This window comes from Pogoniulus pusillus, chromosome 39 (genome assembly GCF_015220805.1).
Source record: "Pogoniulus pusillus isolate bPogPus1 chromosome 39, bPogPus1.pri, whole genome shotgun sequence".
Classification (NCBI taxonomy): domain Eukaryota; kingdom Metazoa; phylum Chordata; class Aves; order Piciformes; family Lybiidae; genus Pogoniulus; species Pogoniulus pusillus.
The window spans coordinates 3,477,227-3,493,863 of NC_087302.1; positions in this window are offsets into that span (position 1 = coordinate 3,477,227).

Genomic DNA, 16,637 nt, shown 5'->3' on the forward strand with positions numbered 1-16,637 from the left:
TAAGGGAGATGCTCAAGTCCCTCAGTCATGCTCCTGGCTCTCTGTTGGATGCTCTCCAGCAGGTCCCTGTCTCTCTTTGTCCCCCCTGTGCATGGGGATAAAGCCCACAGGTCCTCTGTCTCCAGCTGTGCTGCAGCCTGGTTGTGCCTCCTGTCACCCACTGTGACTTGCTGTGGCCCTGGGCAGCCTGATCTAGCAGGAGCTGTCCCTGCTGGCTGCAGGGGGGGTGGACAAGATAACCTTCCAGGGTCCCTTCCAAGCCAGTGCATTCTGTGCCTCTGATGGCCACACGGTGCCATGTGAGCATGCTTGGGGCTCAGTGTGCTGTAAGCTGGAGGAGTGCAGGGGCACAGAGCCCTGGCACAGGCTGCCCAGAGAGGTTGTGGAGTCTCCTTGTGTGGAGCCTTTCCAGGCCTGTCTGGATGTGTTCCTGTGTGCCCTGAGCTAGACTGGATGGTGCTGCTCTGGCAGAAGGGTTGGACTGGGTGAGCTTTTTGGGTGCCTTCCAACCCCTGGCATCCTGTGAGCCTGTGATTCCAGGCACTGGATGCTCAAGGACTCACTCAGCCACCCAGACCCACAAGGACCCCACAGAGGCTCCCATCTGAGGGTGGGCATGTCCCTTAGCTCTGGCTGTGTCCCACTCCCTTCCACTGACACACAGGCAGAGCTCACCCCTCTGTCCCAACCCTGTCCCTGAAGTATCACAGAATGGGTTGGGTCAGAAAGGACCTTCAGGATCATGCAGTTCCATCCCCCTGCCATGGGCAGGGACACCTCCCTCTAGCCCAGGTTGCTCATCCAACCTGGTCTTGAGCACCTCCAGGATGGGGACATTCACAACCCCTCCCTGGGCAACCTGTTCCAGAGTCTCCTCATCCTCCTGAGCAAGAATTGCTTCCTGCTGGGCAAGGCTCAGAGCCCATCCTCGGCAGGGGGAGGGCAGTGCTGCCAGCTCTAAGGTGATGAGGCAGGAGCAGTCCACCAGCTGTGGGTGAAAAGCATTAACTGGGGGTCTTATCTCTTGGAGCCACCACCCCCCTGCTGCCAACACTGCCAAGGGATTTAGCTCTGCTAATCTGGGAGGGATGGAGAGTGACAGAAGGCTCTGCTCTGCCCCACTTGGTGCTTGAGCTGGAGCAAAAACCATCTCGTTCCATCTCAGTGCTGCTGCAAAGCTCCCTGCAAAGGAGGAGTTAACTGCAAGTGCTGGGCTGGAGAAAGCTCTGGACAGGTAATTGAGGACAGAGCCACTCGATGCATTTCAAAGCCTCTCCCTGGCCAGCTGCTCTCCATAGGTGCCACCACTCTAATTGAGAGGGAAATGTGCAGTGGAGGGGATTGAAGGGGAGGGGAGAGGGAGGGGAGAGAGAAAATGCTGAGAGGACACAGAACAAAAGGTGCCCGCGGGAGAATAAAAGGGCTCTGCGAATGAGGAGTGTGCCAAGGGGAGAGCAACGACTTCTGCTGGCCTAAGGTCCAAGAAATGGATGCAAAAGCCCTGAGTGACTCTGCTTTAGCAGGGGAGTTAGCCTTAGAATCAGAGAATCAGTCAGGGTTGGAAGGGAGCACAAGGAGCAGCCAGTGCCAACCCCCCTGCCATGCCCAGGGACACCCTACCCTAGAGCAGGCTGCACACAGCCTCAGCCAGCCTGGCCTCAAACACCTCCAGCCATGGGGCCTCAACCCCCTCCCTGGGCAACCCATTCCAGCCTCTCACCACTCTCCTGCTCAACAACTTCCTCCTCACCTCCAGCCTCACTCTCCCCACCTCCACCTTTGCTCCATTCCCCCCACTCCTGCCACTCCCTCACAGCCTACAAAGTCCCTCCCCAGCTTTTTTGGAGCCCCCTTCAGATGCTGGCAGGCCACAAGAAGGTCCCCTGGGAGCCTCCTCTGCTCCAGCCTGCACAGCCCCAACTCTTTCAGGCTGTGCTTACAGCAGAGCTGCTGCAGCCTCTGAGCATCCTCCTGGCCCTGCTCTGGACACTCTGCAGCATCTCCACAGCCCTCTTGTCCCAGGGGCTCCAGAGCTGAATGCAGTTGATGATGGCCAAAGGGCCCTTCTCACCACTGCCATTCTATGACACTGTCAGATGGTTCCTTAGGGGGAGGCTGAGGCACTGGGCAGGACTCAGCTCTGAGAATCTGAGAATCATAGAAATACAGAATCACAGAAACACAGAATCACAGAAGCAGTCAGGGTTGGAAGGGACCACAAGGAGCAGCCAGTTCCAACCCCCCTGCCATGCCCAGGGACACCTCACACTAGAGCAGGCTGCACACAGCCTCAGCCAGCCTGGCCTCAAACACCTCCAGGAATGAGGCTTCCATCACCTCCCTGAGCAACCCCTTCCAGGCTCTCAGCACCCTCATGCCAAAGAGCTTCTTCCTAACCTCCAGCCTGAATCCAGGGCCAGGCTCTCACCAAGTGTTTCATAACTCAGCTCCTGGCTCTGCCCCCAATTCCCTGAAGCACCTTTGGGCATGGCACTGCTGGGAGCAGATCTTTCAGAGGGGCTTTCCTCCCCCTCCTCCCCCAAAAAAAGCTGAGCTGCAGAGCTGGTGCAGGACTCTAATTGCACTGCTCAGGGTGGGAGCCTACATCCCACCCCCCTGCCAGGCTGACACTCCTCTGCCAGCCCCTGGTGTTGCCATCCTGGGGAAGGAGCTGCTTCAAAGAGGGCACAAACCCCTCCCAAAAATAGAGCCACTTTCCACAGCTATATTTAACACTCTGTGTTCTCCTTGGAACGGACTCAGGCTACAGCAATTAGCTAATGATGAGGATGATTAAGGATTGCTCTTGTGCTTTTACATTTATAGCATCACTCCCACTTCTTCCCCCCCCCCTGCTCTGTGATTCCTTCTCTTTGCAATAACCAGCAGAGCATTCCCAGGAAATCCAGAGGCAAAAGGCAAGGTAAATGAGAAAGGTGACCCACTAAATGCATCAGGGAAATGAAGAAGCCTGAGGTTCACCCAGCTCCCAAAGTAGGATGTGGAGATCAGCCTCAGCCAGGATTTCTCTCTCCCTCCCCCATCCCCTCCCAGCTCTCAGGTGAGAGGGAAAGGCTCCAGCATGAGCTGTGCAACACAGAAGTGGCTCTAATGCAGCCTGACTAATGAGCAGTGGGGAGAAGGGTGACAGAGGTGGCGAGGGGCCTGGGGCACAGCTCTGGGAGGGGAGGCTGAGGGAGCTGGGGGTGTGCAGCCTGCAGAATCATAGAGTCATAGAATGAAGCAGGTTGGAAGAGAGCTCCAAGCTCAGCCAGCCCAACCTAGCACCCAGCCCTGCCCAACCAACCACACCATGGCACTAAGTGCCCCAGCCAGGCTTGGCTGCAACACCTCCAGCCACAGCCACTCCACCACCTCCCTGGGCAGCCCATTCCAGTGCCAATCACTCTCTCTGACAACAACTTCCTAACAACATCCAGCCTAGACCTGCCCTGGCACAGCTTCAGGCTGTGTCCCCTTCTTCTGTTGCTGGCTGCCTGGCAGCAGAGCCCAACCCCACCTGGCTACAGCCTCCCTGCAGGCAGCTGCAGGCAGCAATGAGCTCTGCCCTGAGCCTCCTCTGCTGCAGGCTGCACCCCCCCAGCTCCCTCAGCCTCTCCTCACAGGGCTGTGCTCCAGGCCCCTCCCCAGCCTTGCTGCCCTTCTCCAAACACCTTCCAGCACCTCAACATCTCAGAGGACTTTGCAAGACAGGCTGAGAGCACAGCCCTGTGAGGAGAGGCTGAGGGAGCTGGGGGTGTGCAGCCTGCAGAAGAAGAGGCTCAGGGAATGTCAGAATCATGGAATCATAGAATCATGAAATCATAGAAACATGGAGTCATAGAATCACAGCATTGTTTGGGCTGGAAAAGCCCTCTAAGATCATCAGGTCCAACTACCAGCCCAGCACCACCAAGGCCACCAAAGCATGTCCCCAGGTGCCCTGTCCACACGTTTGTTGAACTCTCTAGAGGTGGTGACTCCACCACCTCCCTGGGCAGCCTAATCCACCATCAGAAAGGTGGGAGATGCCTCATCTCTGGAACCATCCCAGGTCAGGTTGTTTGGAGCTCTGAGCAGTCTGCTCTGCTGGCAGAGGTCCCTGCTGGCTGCAGGTAGAAGTATCACAGCATCACAGTATCACCAAGGTTGGAAGAGACCTCACTGATCATCAAGTCCAACCCTTTAGCACAGAGCTCAAGGCCAGACCATGGCACCAAGTGCCACGTCCAGTCCTGCCTTGGACAGCTCCAGGGACGGCGACTCCACCACCTCCCCGGGCAGCCCATTCCAGTGTCCAATGACTCTCTCAGGGAAGAACTTTCTCCTCACCTCCAGCCTAAATCTCCCCTGGCACAGCCTGAGGCTGTGTCCTCTCGTTCTGGTGCTGGCCACCTGAGAGAAGAGAGCAACCTCCTCCTGGCCACAACCTCCCCTCAGGTAGCTGTAGACAGCAATGAGGTCTGCCCTGAGCCTCCTCTTCTCCAGGCTAACCAATCCCAGCTCCCTCAGCCTCTCCTCGTAGGGCTGTGCTCAAGGCCTCTCCCCAGCCTCGTTGCCCTTCTCTGGACACACTCAAGCATCTCAATGTCCCTCCTAAACTGGGGGGCCCAGAACTGAACACAGCACTCAAGGTGAGGTCTGAGCAGTGCAGAGTCCAGGGGCAGAATGACCTCCCTGCTCCTGCTGGCCACACCATTCCTGATGCAGGCCAGGATGCCACTGGCTCTCTTGGCCACCTGGGCACACTGCTGGCTCATGTTCAGGCAGGTATCAATCAGCACCCCCAGATCCCTCTCTGTCTGGCTGCTCTCAGCCACTCCGACCCCAGCCTGTATCTCTGCATGGGGTTGCTGTGGCCAAAGTGCAGCACCCTGCACTTGGAGCTATTGAACTCCATCCCATTGGACTCTGCCCATCTGTGCAGGCGGTCAAGGTGGAGCAGATGAGCTTTAAAGGTCCCTTCCTACCCAAAGACCATCAGAGTAAAAAAGGGATGTGAGAAACACCCAGGAGGGAGCAATCAGCCACACTTCTCCCACTCCCCACTTGGAAGGGCAGGGGCAATGAGCAGCCATCACTGTTGGGGTGCTTGGAGAGCATGGGAGGGAATCATCATTTCTATGCCCTGCTGTTCTGCCAGCAGACCCATACCTACCCCAGCTCCCTTGGAGCCTCTTCAAGCAGGGAGAAATATTGCTCAGCTCCCTGAGAGTGAAAACAAACAGAGCATGAACCAACTGAGAATAAATAAACCCACACAGACAAACCCCCCCACCCAAAAAAAAAACCCAGCTGAAATAATTACAGCTCACAACAAATCAATGGGAGCCTTGTAGTAGCCTCAGGCCAGGGTAAGACACAGTGCTTGGTGCTTAACATGCTCAGAGCTTGCTCACATCAGCAGCTGCTATGGGTTGGTGATGGGAGAGACATCCCCAGGGAGCATAAAGCATCCTCAGCTGTGTCCAGCTTTTCCCCCCCCCCCCCAGCTGAAGGAGTGCATGGACCTGCTGGAGAGGCACCAGAGGAGGCTAGGAAGGTGATTATAGAGCTGGAGAACCTCCCCTGTGGGGATTGGGTGTGAGAATCATAGAATGAAGAAGGTTGGAAGAGAGCTCCAAGCTCAGCCAGCCCAACCTAGCACCCAGCCCTGCCCAACCAACCACACCATGGCACTAAGTGCCCCAGCCAGGCTTGGCTGCAACACCTCCAGCCACAGCCACTCCACCACCTCCCTGGGCAGCCCATTCCAGTGCCAATCACTCTCTCTGACAACAACTTCCTAACAACATCCAGCCTAGACCTGCCCTGGCACAGCTTGAGACTGTGTCCTCTTCTTCTGTTGCTGCTTACCTGGCAGCAGAGCCCAACCCCACCTGGCTACAGCCTCCCTTCAGGTAGACAGCAATGAGCTCTGCCCTGAGCCTCCTCTGCTGCAGGCTGCACCCCCCCAGCTCCCTCAGCCTCTTCTCATAGGGTTTGTGTCCCAGGCCCCTCACCAGCTGTGTCACCCTTCTCTGGACACCTCCCAGCACCTCAACATCTCTCTGGAATTCAGGAGCCCAGAACTGGACACAGCACTGCAGGGGTGGCCTGAGCAGTGCTGAGCACAGGGGCAGAAGAACCTCCCTTGTCCTGCTGCCCACACTGCTCCTGAGCCAGCCCAGGATGCCATTGGCTCTGCTGCCCACCTGGGCACTCTGCTGGCTCAGCTTCAGCTTACCATCTATCAGTACCCCCAGGTCCCTTTCCTCCTGGCTGCTTTCCAGAGAGTTGGAGCCTGGAGCACAGCCCTGTGAGGAGAGGCTGAGGGAGCTGGGGGGGTGCAGCCTGCAGCAGAGGAGGCTCAGGGCAGAGCTCATTGCTGCCTGCAGGGAGGCTGTAGCCAGGTGGGGTTGGGCTCTGCTGCCAGGCAGCCAGCAACAGAAGAAGGGGACAGAGGCTCAAGCTGTGCCAGGGCAGGTCTAGGCTGGATGTTAGGAGGAAGTTGTTGGCAGAGAGAGTGATTGGCACTGGAATGGGCTGCCCAGGGAGGTGGTGGAGTGGCTGTGGCTGGAGGTGTTGCAGCCAAGCCTGGCTGGGGCACTTAGTGCCATGGTGTGGTTGGTTGGGCAGGGCTGGGTGCTAGGTTGGGCTGGCTGAGCTTGGAGCTCTCTTCCAACCTGCCTGATCCTATGATTCTATGATTCTGTGCTTGTTTGCCCTCTTTCCTCTGGGAAACTTGGGCTCATGGCTGCTGGGTGGCTGTGAGGTCCCACCAGCACTGAGACCCTCTACATGATCCCCACTGTCCTCTCTGGGGTGGGGGGGAATAGTTGGGCACTGCCTTGTGGATGCCCTTGCTGCAGTATTGGGACCTTTCTGCTCACCTGGCATCTCCACCACTCTGCAACTCATCCGTGGCCACCAGAGACTCATTCCCACTGATTGATGTCCTGCAGCTCCTCTGCTTGCCTAACCAGATGCTAATTTAATGCTGTGGTCACCTGGAAGTGTGTGAGGATGAATTGTCAGTGCCTTGTTTCCTGCTCTTGAAGCAGGCTGGAGCTGGGACGTGTGGTGGTGACCCAGCCAAGATGCTGCTTGCTCCCAGCTCCTGGGAGCTGGGGCAGTGCAGTGGTGGTCCATGGCTGATAAGGTAAGGAAGGAAACCTTCTGGGTGGGAGGAAGGGATGCAGTGGCACTGTCCATGCACACACAGAGGAGTTTTCACAGCATCACAGAGTGTCAGGGCCTGGAAGGGACCTGCAAAGCTTATCCAGTCCAACCCCCTGCCAGAGCAAGATCACCCAGAGCAGGTCACACAGAACACAGCCAGGTGGGGTTGAATGTCTCCAGAGAGGGAGACTCCACAGCCCCCCTGGGCAGCCTGTGCCAGGCTCTGCCACCCTCACAGGGGAAAAAGTCCTCCTCATCTTTCCATGGAGCTTCCTCTGCCTCAGCTTCCACCACTGCCCCTTGTGCTGGCATTGGGCATCCCCCAGCAGAGCCTGGCCCCAGCCTCTGCCACTCACCTGCACATCTTTAGAGCCATTGCTGAGGTCACCTCTCAGCTGCTCTGCTCCAAGCTCCCAGCCCCAGCTCCCTCAGGCTCTGCTCCTAACAGAGCTGTTCCATTCCCTGCAGCATCTCTGTGGCTCTGTGCTGGACTCTCTCCAGCAGTTCTGTGTCTCTCTTGAACTGAGGGGCCCAGAACTGGACACAGCACTGCAGATGTGGTCTCAGTAGAGCAGAGCAGAGCAGAACAGAGCAGAGCAGAGCAGAGGGGCAGAAGAACCTCTCTGGACCTCCTACCCACAGCCCTTCTAACCCATCCCAGGATGGCATTGGCCCTGCTGGCCACAGGAGCACATTGCTGGCTCAAGCTCACCCACAGGATGGCTCAGGTTATAAGGGACATCAGAGATCATCTCTGTCCCCATGGGTAGGGTCACCTCTCAGCTAGACTTGGCTGCTAAAGGCCTCATCCACGCTGGGTTGAACACCCCCAGGGAGGAGGGATCCACAACCCCAAAGGCTTCCCCTCTGTAGTGAGCAGCTGGTGGGAAAGCAGATGGGCTGGGGAGGGGAGAGGAGAGAAGCTGGGCAGGGGAGGGCACAGCAGCTGGGCTGGGGAGGGGAGAAGAGCTGGGCAGGGGAGGGGAGAAGAGCTGGGCAGGGGAGGGCACAGCAGCTGGGCAGGGGAGGGGAGAAGAGCTGGGCAGGGGAGGGCACAGCAGCTGGGCAGGGGAGGAGAGAAGAGCTGGGCAGGGGAGGGCACAGCAGCTGGGCAGGGCAGGGCACAGCAGCTGGGCAGGGGAGGAGAGAAGAGCTGGGTTGGGGAGGGCACAGCAGCTGGGCAGGGCAGGGCACAGCATCTGGGCAGGGGAGGGAGAGAAGCTGGGCAGGGGAGGGCACAGCAGCTGGACAGGGGAGGGCACAGCAGCCATCAGGTACCACTGAAATGGTTTCACCTGCTGAACTCTGCCCAAAACGAAGCTGCTGAGTGGCAGAGTTTGGTGCCATCAGGTCTGCCTTTGAGCTGCTCCTAAGAGCAGGGAAGCAACGAGCAGATGATGAGCCTGGAGGTTTCCCAAGCAGCCAATAAAGCCCATCCTGGTGTCCTCATAGCAAGCAGCCCTGCTCTGCTCAGCTCTCTCATCACCTGCTCCGAGCTGGCAGCTGTGTGGGATGTCCTGGGTGCAGAAGGAACTGCCTGTACAGTGAGCTCAGGCTGAGAAATGTCCCCCTCAGCTCCTGGAGATGCAAATTCCTTCTTTCCTGGAAGGAATGAGGCAGGGAGGGGAGGGAGGCACTGGAGTGACACAGCTCCTGGAGAAGCTGTAAATACCATTGCACGCTCTGGTCCCTGTGCCCAGCGAGGTGTCAGCTCTGCTGCCTGCCTGCTAATGTTTATGGCTGCTAATGCAGGGCTTTGTCACCTGGGATGCTGTGGAGCTAACCTGCTGCTGTCTGCAGGTGACAGAGAATCCTAGAAGCAGGCAGGGTTGGAAGGGACCACAAGGAGCAGCCAGTCCCAACCCCCCCTGCCATGCCCAGGGACACCCTACCCTAGAGCAGGCTGCACACAGCCTCAGCCAGCCTGGCCTCAAACACCTCCAGCCATGGGGCCTCAACCCCCTCCCTGGGCAACCCATTCCAGCCTCTCACCACTCTCCTGCTCAACAACTTCCTCCTCACCTCCAGCCTCACTCTCCCCACCTCCACCTTTGCTCCATTCCCCCCACTCCTGCCACTCCCTCACAGCCTCAAAAGTCCCTCCCCAGCTTTTTTGGAGCCCCCTTCAGATGCTGGCAGGCCACAAGAAGGTCACCTGGGAGCCTGCTCTGCTCCAGCCTGCACAGCCCCAACTCTTTCAGTCTGTGCTCACAGCAGAGCTGCTGCAGCCTCTGAGCATCCTCCTGGCTCTGCTCTGGACACTCTCCAGCATCTCCACAGCCCTCTTGTCAGAGAATCAAGCAGGTTGGAAGAGAGCTCCAAGCTCAGCCAGCCCAACCTAGAACCCAGCCTTGTCCAGTCAACCAGACCATGGCACCAAGTGCCTCATCCAGTGTTTAAGGCCAGCTGCTTCCCAACCTCAACCATTCCCTGATTCCCTGGTGAATGAACTTCTGTGTGGTTGCTCTTGGCTGCCTGGAGCCTTGAGCTCCCTTCCAACCTCAGCCCTTCCATGGTTCTCTGATGGATGAATTTCTGTGTGGTTGGTTTTGGCTGCCTGGAGCCTTGAGCAGCTTCCCAACCTCAGCCATTCCCTGATTCCCTGGTGAATAAACTTCTCTGTGGTTGCTGTTGGCTGCATGGAGCCTTGAGCTCCCTTCCAACTTCAGCCCTTCCCTGGTTCTCTGATGGATGAACTTCTGTGTGGTTGGTTTTGGCTGCCTGGAGCTGCTTCCCAGTCTCAACCATTCCCTGATTCCCACAACTTCTGTGTGGTTGGTTTTGGCTGCCTACAACCTTGAGCTGCTTCCCAACCTCACCCATTCCATGGTTCTCTGATGGATGAACTTCTGTGTGGTTGGTTTTGGCTGCATGGAGCCTTGAGCTGCTTCCCAACCTCAACCATTCCCTGATTCCCTGGTGAATGAACTTCTCTGTGGTTGCTGTTGGCTGCATGGAGCCTTGAGCTCCCTTCCAACCTCAGCCCTTCCCTGGTTCTCTGATGGATGAACTTCTGTGTGGTTGCTCTTGCCTGCATGGATCCTCAGCACCGTCAAGCCCTGGCTAAGGAGGTAGAAACCTGTCAAGGCAGAGCCATTTCCCTCGGAGAAACCGGGATGAGAAATCAAGCACTGAGCTTCCCTTGGTGTGCAGCAGCTTCCTCCTCACCTCATCTAAAATTAACTTCACTCTTCAGCTGCATTTAAGCAAAACCTGTTGCCATGGCCACGCCAGGGGGGCTCCTGGCTGGAGCAAACGAGGTAATCAGTTAAAATGAATAGCCAGAGAGCTGATGCTTGCTGGAGGTTACAGCTGAAGTTCATTCACTTGTTAAACCTAATGGACTGGATTGCCTACGAATTGGAAATGTAAATTCTCTCTCTCTCTCTGTGTCTCTCTCTTTTTTCTCAGGGGCTGGAGTTGGAAGCAGGCTGAGGAAAGCTGGAGGAAAATGTCAAAGGAAAAGAGCTTGGGCTGCAGAGAATGGGAGCCCATGGCTGAGAAGAGAGAGGGGGGAAACAGCTTCAAGCCTTGGGTTTGCTGGGAGCTATCAAAGTAAAAGCTGAGGGCCCTACCCCCCCTCCCCCAGCTACTTCTGAGAGGGGCACTGATATTTATAGTGCCTTATTAATGCCTGCTTTGCTGGTGCTTGTTAGCTCTGCCTGCCTGCTCTGCATGAAATAAGCTCTCCAGTCCTGTTGGTGCTTCACACAGCTTCAGAGCAGGCAGGGGGAAAGCTCCATCTCTGTGGCACAGGCTGTGAGCCCTGGAGAAGCTCAAGGCTCCAAGTGATGGGATCAGTGGGGTGGAACAGGCAGGCATCTGCTCAGTGCCACAGAGAAACCAGGGGTTGGAAAAGATCTCTAAGATCAAGTCCAACCTTCCAGCCAACACCTCCATGATCACTTAACCATGGCCCCAGGAGCCACCTCCACATGTTCCTGGAACACCTCCAGGGATGGGGACTCCATCACCTCCTTGGGCAGCCTGTGCCAATGCCAATCACTCTTGCTGTGAAGACCTTCTTCCTAACATCCAGCCTGAACCTGCCCTGGCACAGCTTGAGGCTGTGTCCTCATAGAATCATTGAATCAGGCAGGTTGGAAGAGAGCTCCAAGCTCAGCCAGCCCAACCTAGCACCCAGCCCTGCCCAACCAACCACACCATGGCACTAAGTGCCCCAGCCAGGCTTGGCTGCAACACCTCCAGCCACAGCCACTCCACCACCTCCCTGGGCAGCCCATTCCAGTGCCAATCACTCTCTCTGACAACAACTTCCTCCTCACATCCAGCCTAGACCTGCCCTGGCACAGCTTGAGGCTGTGTCCCCTTCTTCTGTTGCTGTTTGCCTGGCAGCAGAGCCCAACCCCACCTGGCCACAGCCTCCCTGCAGGCAGCTGCAGACAGCAACGAGCTCTGCCCTGAGCCTCCTCTTCTCCACGCCATGAATCCACAAACCAAGCCCAGCTCCTTTGCTTGCTCAGCTGCACGCTGCAGACAGAACTGCCCTCTGCCCATCCTGCTCTCCCTGCTGAGAGCCGACTCTAAACCTGCTTGGAACCTCCTCCATCTCCTCTGAGCCCTGGGATTTCGGGAGGCTCACACTTGCAGCAGGCTGTGTGTGCTCATTCTCAGCATCCTGAGCTCCCCAGGATTCCCCCCGAGGAGGCTGCAAGCAGGCAGGTAGGCAGGCACAACATCCTCTGCCTGCTCATGCTGCGTCTCCACTGGAGGATGGAGGAGGCTGAGTCATCTCCTGCCTTCCTCCCCCTCCCATCTCCTGGAGATAAGTGCTTTGCAGCACATCCCATCAATTTTTTTTCCCCCTCCCATGATTTTCCACTTTTTATCCCTCTATTTTTTCCCCCCCCTAGATGGAATGGCTGAACTAGGAACTGGACTGAAAAGGATTTGGTGACTGAGGAATGGGAGGTCACAGAGAGGGCACTGGGGGCTGGGAAGCATCCTGTGGAGGGTTGGAGCAGCTCTGCTGGGAGGAAAGGCTGAAGGAGCTGGGGGGGATGCAGCCTGGAGAGAAGAAGGCTCCAGGGAGATCTTAGAGCTGCCTGCCAAGAGCTGAAAGGATCCTGCAGGAAGGCTGCAGAGAGACTTTTGCTGAGGGTGTCTAGAGCCAGGCCAAGGGGGAATGGTTTGAAGCTGAGGCAGAGCAGGGTTAGAGTGGAGCTGAGGAAGAAGTTTTTCAGCAGCAGGATGTTGAGAGACTGGAACAGGCTGCCCAGGAAGGTTGTGGCTGCATCCTGCTTGCTCAAGGCCTTCAGCAATCAGCTGTAGATGAGAGATGTTCCCTGCCCAGGGCAAGAGGATGGAGTAGATGATCTCTGAGGTCCCTTCCAGCCTGAGCCATGCTGTGATTCACAGCAGGAATGCCCACATGGGAAGTGGGCAGGAGCCACAGTGCAGCCAAGAGGGGCTGGACACTGCAGGCACTGGAGTGGTCTTTGGGGGGGAGGTCTGGATTCAGGTTCCTGGCTCTGCCAAACGTTTCCCATGCAGTAGAGCCATGCTTTGCAATGCCTCTTCTAACCTTAAACTGGGGTGTCCATGCTCACCTCCAATCTGTGCCAGTGTTGGGCTGTTGTATCTGTGAAGCACCTTCACAGCCAAGAATTGTCTCCTCACCTTGAGGTGAAACTTCCTTTGGGTTCCAATTTGGGTCTGTTGCCTCTTGTGCAATCACAGGACACTACTGAGCAGAGCCTGGCCCCTTCCTCTTGACCCTTCTACAACTGGAGGAGGACACTGGCACAGGTTGAGGGTGGTGAGACACTGGCACAGGTTGCTGAGGGTGATGAGACACTGGCACAGGTTTCCCAGGGAGGTTGTGGTGCACAGAAGCACAGAATGTGATCAGAGATCACATTCTGTGCTTCTGTGCACCACAACCTCCCTGGAGGTGTTCAAAGCCAGCTTGGATGAGTCCTTGAACAACCTGTTCTAGTGAGAGGTGTCCTTGCCTACAGCAGGGGATTGGAATTGGCTAATCCTTGAGGTCCCTTCCAACCTGACCCACTCTCTGCTTCTCTAGCTGTGCCCATATGGCTAATTGTCAGTCCATATGGCCATCATGGACTAGCTCATCACCCAGCAGAGATCAGAGCTGCCCCTTCCTACTGGTTTCCATCCAGCTAAAATCCACTCCTAAATAAACTGGTGACATTGAGTAATAAGCCTGACTGCAAATCCAGGGGAAATTAGCTTTGCTCTGACACATGGCACAACCTCCAGCTCCTAATTGTGCTGGCTCATGTATTCCTAAGCCTCCCCATTATTTATCTGATGAGGCAAGAGAGTGTTTTCATCACTGATTCCCCTTCCATCGCCAGCTTGATGGACCCAGTAGCACCCATTGGAGTCCTCCAGGCAATTAGCCACCCCCCTGAGCCTGCTGCCATCAGCAGTGTCACCTAATAAACAAAGAGGATGAGTTTTATGTGTTTAAAGAGAGCCTTGCTAGAGCTGCTGGGTCAAAAATCCACCCTGCATGGTGTGACCATAATTGCAGGAGGGAGGTGTGTGTGTGTCTGTGATTTGTCAGCTCTCTGCCTCTGTCTGAGCCACTCTTGCAGGCACACCACAGCCTGGCAGCTTCCCCTTTGTCTTTGTCCACAGCTTTAGGCTTTGTCCAAGAGGCTCAGATCTGTCTTGGGCTCCACAGTGGTAGGATTTGGCTGAGAATCTCAGGTGTGTCTTGTCCTCAGCTTTAGGATTTGCACAAGACTCAGATTTGTCTTGTTCTCACCTTTAGGATTTGTCTTGTCCTCACCTTTAAGATTTGCCCAAGACTCTCAGATTTGTCTTCTCCTCAGCTTTAGGATTTGCCCCAAAGCCTCAGATGTGTCTTGTCCTCAGCTTTAGACATTGTCCAAGAGGCTCAGGTCTGTCCTGGGCTCCACAGATTTAGGATTTGGCTGACAATCTCAGATGTGTCTTGTCCTCAGCTTTAGGATTTGACCAAGACTCAGATGTGTCTTGTCCTCAGCTTTAGGATTTGCTCTAAAGCCTGAGATTTGTCTTGTCCACAGCTTCAGGATTTGTCCAAGAGGCTCAGGTCTGTCCTGGGCTCCACAGTGTTAGGATTTGGCTGACAATCTCAGGTATGTCTTGTCCTCAGCTTTAGGATTTGCACAAGACTCAGATTTGTTTTGTTCTCACCTTTAGGATTTGTCTTGTCCTCAGCTTTAGGATTTGCCCAAGACTCTCAGATTTGTCTTCTCCTCAGCTTCAGGCTTTGTCAAAGACTCAGATTTGTCTTGTTCTCACCTTTAGGATTTGTCTTGTTCTCACCTTTAGGATTTGCTCAAGACTCTCAGATTTGTCTTCTCCTCAGCTTTAGGATTTGCTCCAAAGCCTCAGATTTGTCCTGTCCACAGCTTTAGGCACTGTCCAAGAGGCTCAGGTCTGTCCTGGGCTCCACAGCATTAGGATTTGGCTGAGAATCTCAGGTGTGTCTTGTCCTCAGCTTTAGGATTTGCACAAGACTCTCAGATTTGTCTTGTCCTCACCTTTAAGATTTGCCCAAGACTCTCAGATTTGTCTTCTCCTCAGCTTTAGGATTTGCCCCAAAGCCTCAGATTTGTCCACAGCTTTAGGCTTTGTCCAAGACTCAGATGTGTCTTGTCCTCAGCTTTAGGATTTGCCCAAGACTCAGATTTGTCTTGTCCACATCTTTAGGATTTGACCAAGACTCAAATGTGTCTTGTCCTCAGCTTTAGGATTTGACCAAGACTCAGATGTGTCTTGTCCTCAGCTTTAGGATTTGCCCCAAAGACTCAGATTTGTCTTGTCCTCAGCTTTAGGATTTGCTCTAAAGCCTGAGATTTGTCTTGTCCACAGCTTCAGGATTTGTCCAAGAGGCTCAGGTCTGTCCTGGGCTCCACAGCGTTAGGATTTGGCTGAGAATCTCAGGTGTGTCTTGTCCTCAGCTTTAGGATTTGTCCAAGAGGCTCAGATTTGTTTTGTGCTCCACAGGTGTAGAATTTCCCTAAGAATCTCAGATAAGTCTTGTCCTTAGCTTTGGGATTTGCCCAAGATCCTCAGGTTTGGTTTGTACTCCACAGCTTTAGGATTTGCCCCAAAAGCCTCAGATTTGTTTTGTCCACAGCTTTAGGCTTTGTCCAAGACTCTCAGATTTGTCTTGTCCTTAGGTTTAGGATTTGCCCAAGACTCTCAGGTTTGTTTTGTGCTCCACAGGTTTAAGATTTGGCTGAGAATCTCAGATATTTCTTGTCCTCAGCTTTAGGATTTGCCCAAGAGTCTCAGATTTGTCTTGTCCTCAGCTTTAGGATTTGCCCAAGAGTCTCAGATTTGTCTTGTCCTCAGCTTTAGGATTTGCCCAAGAGCCTCAGATTTGTCTTGTCCTCAGCTTTAGGATTTGCCCAAGAGCCTCAGATTTGTCTTGTCCTCAGCTTTAGGATTTGCCCAAGAGCCTCAGATTTGTCTTGTCCTCAGCTTCAGGATTTGCCCAAGAGCCTCAGATTTGTCTTGTCCTCAGCTTTAGGATTTGCCCAAGAGCCTCATATTTGTCTTGTCCTCAGCTTCAGGATTTGCCCAAGAGCCTCAGATTTGTCTTGTCCTCAGCTTCAGGATTTGCCCAAGAGTCTCAGATTTGTCTTGTCCTCAGCTTTAGGATTTGCCCAAGAGCCTCAGATTTGTCTTGTCCTCAGCTTCAGGATTTGCCCAAGAGCCTCAGATTTGTTTTGTGCTCCACAGGTGTAGAGTCTGACTGAGAATCTCAGATTTGTCTTGTTCACAGGTCTGGGATTTGCCCAAGAGCTTTAGGTTTGCCTTGCCCACAGGTTCAGGATTTGCCCCAAAGCCTCACATTTGCTTTGTGCTCCACAGCTTTAGGACCTATCCAGAGGTCTCAGATTTGTCTTGGCCACAGATTGCCCAAAAGCTTCAGGTTTGCTTTGTGCTCCACAGCTTTAGGACCTATCCAGAGGTCTCAGATTTGTCTTACCCTCAGCTTTAGGCTTTGCCCAAAAGTCTCAGCTTTGTCCTCTGCTCCACAGCTTTAGGACTTGCTGTGGCAGCTGCAGCCATGGCTCACTCCAGCTCCTTGTGTCTCCCTGCAGCACAAATGGTCCAGCACATGGTATGGAGGCCACTGAGTCTTATCCCTCCTGCTCAGTGGATGCTCAGTGTTGTGTCTGCTGGGCACAAACAGGGGTGGCTCTGTGGCTTTTAGGTGGAGTCCCCATCCCTGGAGGTGTTGAAGAGAAGCCTGGCTGAGGCACTTAGTGCCATGGTGTAGATGTCTGGATAGGGCTGGGTGCTAGGTTGGACTGGATGAGCTTGGAGGTCTCTTCCAACCTGCTTGATTCTATGATTCTAGAGGTCCCAGCAGGTCCAGCATGGACAATCCAACTGCTCTTCCCTTGTGCAGTAGCTCTGACTTGGGGTCTTGGGGCTCTCTGAGGTGGATTAGAGGATGGTTTGGGTTGGAAGGGACCTCC